This window comes from Apis laboriosa, unplaced genomic scaffold (genome assembly GCF_014066325.1).
Source record: "Apis laboriosa isolate Shangri-la unplaced genomic scaffold, ASM1406632v1 scaffold474_cov157, whole genome shotgun sequence".
Classification (NCBI taxonomy): domain Eukaryota; kingdom Metazoa; phylum Arthropoda; class Insecta; order Hymenoptera; family Apidae; genus Apis; species Apis laboriosa.
Window position 1 is genome coordinate 101,815 of NW_025223414.1, and position 9,007 is coordinate 110,821.

A 9,007-nucleotide genomic window follows, 5' to 3' on the forward strand; every position below is an offset into this window, starting at 1 on the left:
TTTTCTTGAAAATAAGAATTTAAGTAAAAGATAGATATCGATTTGTAAGATATTCACAAGATATTTTTTTTTAACTTACTTTAAAATTAAAAACTTTTCTCTAAAATCTCGTACCGAGTATTTATCTGTTGACACTTTAAATAATACCAAAATAAAATTCACAATTGGAGATTAATATTTCCACCATTTTTCCTTTTTCATTAAATTTATTTCGTGAAACAATTTTGAAAAATTTTGAAAAATATATTAAAGAAGTAAAAGTACATGGACGCTCGATTTTAACGAAAAATTCCTCGGCGCTTCGAGAAATTTTTGCATGGTTACGGAACGATGGTCTTGACCGTCTAGCAGCATCAACCACATTGTTGTTCGTCTATAGCAGAAGTGGTGCGCAAGAAGTTGGTTGGAACGTTCCTTCCGTAGTCGCTTTGTACACGAGCCAAGATTCAAGAATCCTTCGGTAAGGCAACAATACCTAGGAAGCGGAGCGAGTTACGACGCGGTAGCCATACGGTGGAGAATGCTTTATGAGCACTCGAAGAATGTCATGCACACGAGTCACGTTTCATCTTACATTTCGACCGTGCATGCATCTATTATCAAACCTTCGAATTTTCGTGATTTATTCGTTCTCGTGGAAACAGAGAAATGATTGTATCGTTCATTTTATTTCGTTGAAACACTTTATAAATTCATTTCTAAAGAAGTAGATGGTACATGAAGGAATTGAGAATTTTTAAAATTATAATATTTTACAACAGGATTTCTTGTAATATAACGCAATAGAATAAATCTATACTATGTTTGATATTTTTATTTTTCAATATCGAAAAGATTTTTCTTTTTAACAATAAAAAAAAAAAAAAAAGAAACGAAATAAGTTTAATTAATTTCATTTATATACTTGGAATTTCATTTTTATAATAGGATCTTACGAATTTATAAGTTTTCAACGATGTAGATAAATTAGAATCCAGCAATTTTGACACTTGCGTTAATTTTGTTAATGACGATATTCATTAAAACAGATTTTCAATAAAATCTTCAAAACATTCGATAATTATTACATAAGTTCAAGTTTTATAATTACAACGTTCATCTATCTTTATTCTAAACGTCTATCATGCTCGGTGATTTATGGACGAATGTACACATGTATGATATTGTCCCGTTAGTCTCGAAAGGATTCAATATTAAATGCTTTTGTGAATTTCGAAACGTCGATCAAACTTTAGAATTTAGAATCAATTAAATTTGGCTCGTTTAAACTTGTCTCGAATTCGAACTATCAATTTATCATACGATTTTTAATTTTTAATTCTCTCTCGATCATACCCTTTCGAATTTCAAAAGGGGGAAAAAAAAAATGTCCGATTCTCGCACGTTTCGCATCATATTTTTTTTAATGATATTCCCGTGCTTCCATTATCTCGATTATTTACGTTCAATCTGTTTGATTTGAGATCTAGTATGCAAGGGAATCCTTTTTTTCTTTCTTTCTTTCTTTCTTTCTTTCTTTCTTTCTTTCTTTCTTTCTTTCTCTTCAAATACTTTTTTGCCTCGAAGAGATAAATGGTATCCGGTAAAGACTGAGCAAGTAGAGAATGATGAATATCTTACAGAGAGATGAACTCGTGGTATACAGTATTCAAGATGCTTCCGCTCCTCGCGAGATCAGGGTACATCGGAATGAAAATAAAGCATTGGCCGATGAACGATAACACGTGCGATATTTTATCACTTGCATGTGATTTATCCACAGACATTTTCAATAGCCGTGATCGAAACAAAAGACGAACAGCCAATACTGTTCCTGTTATTCTTTTCACGAGTTACGGTACTTATCTATAATTTATAAAATTTACAAGTCTTATTGAAATTTTTTTGAGAAGAATTAAATTTTTATGATCGATATTTAAATAATTTTTGGGAGAGGAGGGTAGAAAATTAGGAAAGAGATATATTATAAAAAGTGCAAATGCAAAGCACGTTGATTTGACTGTTAATAAAAATAGATTATATATTAAAATTATAAATTATATCTTCTTCAAGCAAGCTGTCTTAATTTTTCACAAATTTGTATTTTTTTTTCAATTATTTACCTTTATTGCTTTTTCCTCATTCATTTTTATAAATATCCCATAATATTTTTCGTAATATTCCATCCTGAAATTTATACATACATTTGAAATAATTTTCCGTAAATTTTTCAATCTCTGTTATATCGTAAAATTTTTACACAACAAAGCAAACTACGATTAACGTATAATTAGCAGTATGTATGTAGCTGTTTAAATTCGTCATGGCTGTTGGTTGGTTATTTCATTGCAAAAGTTTTCATTTCAATCGGAAAAAATGCGAAACATTTACTCAATTTCGAAAATCAACATTTTTAACTTTGTGTGAATGATTTGAAATACACGCCGACCGATATAATCAATAATGGCGCGTCGTTAAAACAACTAAAATTACTTAGACATTATAGATACACACAAATTGATTCTAAAACGGCAATTTATTTTATTTGTCGAAATTAATTGTGCATTATCTACAGCGTGTCAAGACACCGTCTTAGCAGCTATATTTACTTGTCACGTTTACATTGTTACGTGTTTAGCGTTATCAGCCTTGTGTGAATCATTCTAGTAAACGCACTTATCGCGTAATGCTGTTAGCTGCAATCCATGTTTCCTCTCTCCAACGCGGAAATAATAAATTTTTTAATTAATTTAATTTGTGAAATATATTTTCCGAAATATTATTCAGATAGATCCGTATCAATAAGTTATTAATTGTTTCGATCCAGTTTCATGAGCTTCGCGTCTCTCTATGTAACAGTTTGCTTGAGAAACTGTTAGGAAAAACATTCTATTATTACATAAATCCATTGGAACGGTTCTTGCAGAGATGTTATTGCTGTCACGTGGCAAGAGTGTGTCAAGTGATTCAGAAAAGAGATGTCGTAAACTGCGTATCGTTTTCATTCGAGAAAATCTTATCTGAAATTAAAATAGTGAGAAATATCGAGTGTTGTTCAATCGAAATATCGTCCAGATTTGGAATAACATCTTTAATCGTCGTTTTTGACAATGGAAAAACCTATTTGTTGAAAGTAATAATCCTGAAACAGATTTTAAATGTAATATTATAGTTTGTACGATAACAGTGTTTCGAATAATTTCAAAAGCGTTCACAGATATTAGAAATAATGTTTCAAATGACAACATTCCACAGGTTTGATGTCACGCTATGATGGTGCATAATTACGCATAATTAATGGCATCATTTGCCTGCAAGGTATACACATCAAGGTATATACACAAGCACGTGGAAATGCATTAAAACAGAGCGCATTCCCTTGTATTATAAACAATAACCATGTCTAGGTATAACATGCATTAATTTGTACGAGCAAATGGCGTGATATTAGTTGGGAGTCACACGATTCTGTAAAATATGGTATTCCACCAGTTATTATTTCTCCTTCTCATTCTTCATGCATCGAATCGTGGGCGTTTAGTTTTCCATGAGTTTACATTATACGATGCCATGAGCTATTTGTAGCCCTTGTATTTATACACGGGCAAAATGCACTCGAGAATGAACGTAGAATGTAACCATTTCGAGGGAAGATGCATCGAGCTCCAACACCGATTATCTCCAATCTCCTGAACGAATTAATTTTATTTTAATTTGAATATGCTTTATTATGGATTTGTATTTAAATAAAGTTTTCTCTTTCCTTTGGAAGAGACAGGAAAAGTATTTGAAGGATAATATAAAAATTTATTGTATCTTTAAACATATTGTAATGTATTTTTATAGGGGTTGAAAATTAGTGAAAGAGTTTGATAAATTACTTAAGATATTATTACTTTCTTGAACGTTCAGTGATATTATTCTACTCTTATAATATTTGTTTTTGTCTTTTATCTATTCTATTCTATTTTTTTTCCTTGATTTCAAAATTTTCTCACTTTTAGTTTAGTTTAAAGGTAATAAGATAAAGATGGACGGAATTTACATCTCAGGAATATCGAAACAGCTTTCCACTAGTTTGGGGAAGGTATTCTCTGGAAGAAAATAGAATGTAATTCTGATAGAACAAGCATAAGGTTTAGTAAGCGTGGAAACAAGGCTGTAAGATATTCGAGTTTCAAGTTTCACATTTCTGGGATACATCTCACTTGGTTAGATTTTACCGCGTGATGTTACAAATGGCCACAACGGCTTACAATAAGAAATCATAAGAAACGAGCAGTCGACGTCTCAATATATATTTCAACTGGATGTTACGAGATATAAATTTTACACGTATACGTACCTCGTTAAAATTTCAAATACTATTAAAATACCTTTACGAAATTTTACTTCCATATTCTCTAATATTTTCCTCTTATTCTCAAGTGTAAAAATAATCATAACCATTTTATGGTATTCAATCAATCTCGTGAAATTATTAATATTTATTTTTCACTTCAATATCTTCACTACCCCGATTTAATCTAAAATTAAATTATATTTAACGAAAAATAATAATCCTTAATTACACGTAGGATACATACCATATTATTATTACTTTATCCCTTAATTCAAAACACACTTTCCAAATTCGAAAGGAAATTTCCAAAATTCTCTCACATTGCGGAGAAGCCAACTGTAATAATTCCAGGAGAAGTTCTGCCCAACGATTATACCTCGTAAATACATTCTCACGCTCCACCACTCCTCTATCACGCGCACACGATCTGTCACACGAGGTGTTGGGAATCGATTAAAAGGATTTTCAGAACCTCTGTATGAGAAACAAGATGCGTCTTGACACAAAGGTTGGGTATTCACGTCGCGACGTCTCGTTACCTACCGCCCCCACGTTCTCGTAAATAGTTCGGTGGGGGCCGGTGAGCGGCCGCGCGGATCGTAATTTCCGCGGGCAGAAAAACCGCGCGGCTGATATTATAAAAGCCGAGCGGCCGTCCAGTGGACAGGGGAGCCACCCCGCTGAACTCGAATACCGAATGCATCACGCGGGGAGTTATTTGTAACGAGGATAGGGATAAAGCTTCACCTACCCGTGGCGCTCGATCCCTTAAATGCGTATTTCGCATGTCGCTCGCGCGGCCAATGACAAATCGCCGCGACCAACCCGCTGGAACAAGGTTTAATCGGCCGTATCGCATACCGAAGCCAGCGTGACGTTACGGAATCGTGATTTGCATCAGGGAAGAGGGGGAACGGATTAGACGTAGAGAGTTCTCTTTTTTCAACAGTTTCGCAATACTCAGAGTTTTTGCCATACTTTGAACGTATTCTTCTCGATACAAGGGGAAATCAACGAGAGAAAACTTATTTTTGAGAGATGTGATTTTTTTTTGAACTTTTCCTTCTGAAAAAGAAAAAAATTAAAATTAATAATACGGTCGTCGTGAATTGATTATGGAATAGTGAATTGAAATTTTCAACGAAGAAAGCGAGAAAGAGATTATTCTTCCTTTCTTGTTATTCAAATAACACAGAAATTGCCTTTGAATCAAATGAACAGAGGATTATCCTGTAAGAATGTAGATGATTATGTTAAAATCAATAAGTGATAAAAATTAGAAGAATGAAAAATAAGGATTCGTTAGTGAGTTGAGATTAGGGACCACTGAGTTAAAGGAACGTTAATGACTCTTCTTTGATTTTTCATGGCGAATCATATCGTTGGCGCAATAATAAGACGCAGAACTGTCTTAATGATTTTGTTATATTGTACTCTGATGGATCGTTTTTGAAGGGTCGATTGCGGTAAGGAGAACGTGATGATATCTTGATGCGGATGGAGTGGAGATCGATAAAAGTGGTAGTACGTGGAGAATGTTGATTGTAGGATGGCTTTTTAGGTATGCAAAAAGATCTTATTCAGCTTGAATGCCTTTTTTTTATTGCAATAATATCTGGTGTTTGGTACTTGATAATCATCTCCTTGTTTGTTTATTTCTATTTTCACTTAAATATTCGTGGAAATGAATGAACTTTGAAGATACAATATATATAGAAGATAAATTTTAAATCATAGATGTATTACTTTTTTAAAAAGAGGTTTAGTAATATTTGTAAACAAATATATAAAATAAATATTTGTACAATACTTATATAAATAAGTTAGACGATTCTTCGATTAAATATATGATTTATACAATTTTAATTTAGAATAAAATATAAAATATAAGAGCAATAAAATCTTATTTTAAATGTTAAAAATAAACTAGATATTACCAAAAAAAAAATAAAATTAAATTCCTTTTGATTCAATATATTTAAAAATATCATCATCAGAATCTTCAACATTTATTTCATGACGAATGTAACGAATCATCGAGCAATTATTCGAGACGTCCTTTTAAATTAATTCCCCGACGAAAATTCAAGAAACAAGATATTTCTCAACTAGAGAGAACACCTGTTCCAACGATTCTCCATCCATTACACAACCATTTCTTACATAATTAACGTAAACTTGTACAAACTCAACGACAATATTTCACACCGTCCCGCCCAAAATTAATTTTACCAATTAATTTTTACATCTTCCACGTCTTTCCGAATTTCTAATTAATCGCGACAATTCCAAATAATTAATTCTTCAGTTTGTACACGTTAATCTATCCTCACGTCACCAAATGCCAATTTATCAAACTGTGTTGTTCGTTAAGTCACGCGACTTCCGCGCTCGTATCGCCTTCATTTCAATGAAGATACGATCTTTCGTTAGTAATTAGACCTGTGGAAATGTTAAAAAAATTTCGAGATCTTTGAATGAAATGTCATTGCCAAGTCGAGGTCGTGATCTCACATGCGAGTGGAATGCTTGTTCACGCGAGAATATTGTTTAAGAAGGTTTAATTACCACGATGTGCAATAGAAGCAAGCAAGTACATGCTTGTAATAACATGTGTTTCTTGTTTCTCGAATAAATGTATTTTTTTTCTGTAAAGAAATGATAGATAGAAAGATAAATATATATTATTTTCGAATTGTTAATTTGCGATCGAAATTTTGCTACTACATCGTACGAAGTAGAGATAGATTTGGATCGTTGTTGCATAGAATATTTATAAGTAATCGTTAATTTATTTATTTAATTTAATTTCATAAGATAAATATAGCAAGTTTAAAATTGGATTCATCTTAATTACAGTTTTCCATTCGTACGAAAGCGTGATGTAATAGCGTGCTGATATAAAATTCAATGAAACTTGTTAATTACAAATAATTAAAAGTTCAATTAGATATATATAAACGTTGTTAAAAGATGAATTACCATCGCGAATGATTATAAATTCACTTCATTAATTGAAATTTTAACATCTAAATATTTGAAAATCTGATTAGATGTTTAACAGAGATTTTGTTATGACTTATTAAATTTAAAAAAGAGAAAGAGGGGAAAAAATTAATCAAAAATCATGTAAATAAAGGAACATATTCAAATTTTGTTGATCGTCATTGTAGAAGATAGAAAAAAAAAACTTGTACGATTCAAAAGTAAAAAAAAAAAAAAAATTTATGAAAAATATTACAATTCACAAATTGTTACGATATCGTGCGAAATTATTCTCAGTTTTAACACGAAGAAGGGAACCATAGAGATCCACGCCATTACTCACCAAGGTGTTAAATCTTAAGTGAAGCTTCGAAGATAATTATCCATAGAAGACGAGGGTCTTCTAACGACAGCACTTCATTGCCATTAGCGATTGGAGTAGTATGAATAATTACTCTTGTCGTTCGCCATAAAATCAGGAACTTGCATACTATAGCCTATAGCCCGTTTTATTTGACCCACTTTCTCATGCTACGCGTATGACTAATCGCTTAATACTTCGGCATTAAACCTGTGATGTTATTTTGTATTTGTTGTCAATGATTGTTCATTGTTAAATTTATTCCCTTTAATTTTTCCCTTTGCTTATATTTGCCGAAGAATATCATTATCTTCGTTTTAAATAATTCTTTCAATTTTAAAATTGTCTCTCCCTCTACACAAACTCTAGCCATTGAATTATTCTAAATTTAAAATGCATTAAATCTTCCATATTTTCCATTTTTATCAAAAGCATCGATACTCCAAACAAAAATTCATTCATCAAATCACCAAGCTGTTATTCAAAAGAATTTATTCAATTTTACAAAAAATCTAACACGCTCGACGTACACACCTTTCATCACCCTTTTCTCCCAAAATGCACATTTGCCATTGCAACAATTTTCTTACCTTTATTAGCAAAATTTCATGCAAAACGAAAACCATCCAACCATGAGTCTCTCAACGAGAAAAGACTCTCAAAAAAAAAGAAAAAAAAGAAAAAAGAAAAACGCCCGTGTCAGCCGACACTCGTGGCGGATTTATGGGTCACGGTCGAACGAAAGAGAAGCCCGAGTCGTATTTTGCATCGTCCTCGTAATTTCCGCGACTCCGTGCACCCGCGAACTTGGCCGACACCTATAATTCCACCAGTTTGTCCCGCCGACCCTTACGAACCGATGCACGTGCGACCGTAACAAGATAGGCACCACCACTCCTCGGATCCCTTCTACACCGTGGAGATTGGAAAAATCAACGGGCAATTTAACCGTGGAGCGATAATTCGCACCTCGGTGCCAACCTTGAGGTGAACCAAGGTTTACGACCATCCTCTCCGCCATGGAAATGCACTTACGCCGTGTATGCGATTTCCGTGAATGGAAAACGCGATAAGCGGCGGCGTGGATACGACTTTCGACGTATGGCCTTTTACTATTTTTAGGATTAGCGGGGAAAAGTTCAAGATACTCGCGAACCTGGCCTGCGACTGGTTATTTTTAAGGAGTAGCGTTTGTATATTTGCACTGCCCGACGTTCTTCCTCCCTCGTTTCTCTCTCTCTCTCTCTCTCTCTATCTCTTTGTGTGAACGAGAACGTAACGAATCGAAGAAGAGGAGAGAAGTTGGAGTTGGAATTCGAACGAGGATATAATTTTGGATA

The 9,007-nt window shown here is 33.2% G+C and overlaps 1 long non-coding RNA gene across 2 annotated transcripts; it reads right to left on the reverse strand.

Annotated features, from left to right (window-relative positions):
* Positions 1-245: 245 nt before the first annotated feature.
* LOC122716523 lies at positions 246-8,794 on the reverse strand. 2 transcript variants are annotated; one of them, XR_006347049.1, is made up of 6 exons: positions 7,650-8,794; positions 4,566-5,386; positions 3,861-4,505; positions 2,656-3,668; positions 2,103-2,166; positions 246-1,845 (listed from the first exon to the last, which is right to left on the reverse strand). It is a non-coding gene; the product is annotated as an uncharacterized LOC122716523 (long non-coding RNA). The 2 variants fall into 2 exon arrangements; XR_006347048.1 differs by having other exon boundaries at positions 2,656-4,505.
* Positions 8,795-9,007: the final 213 nt, after the last annotated feature.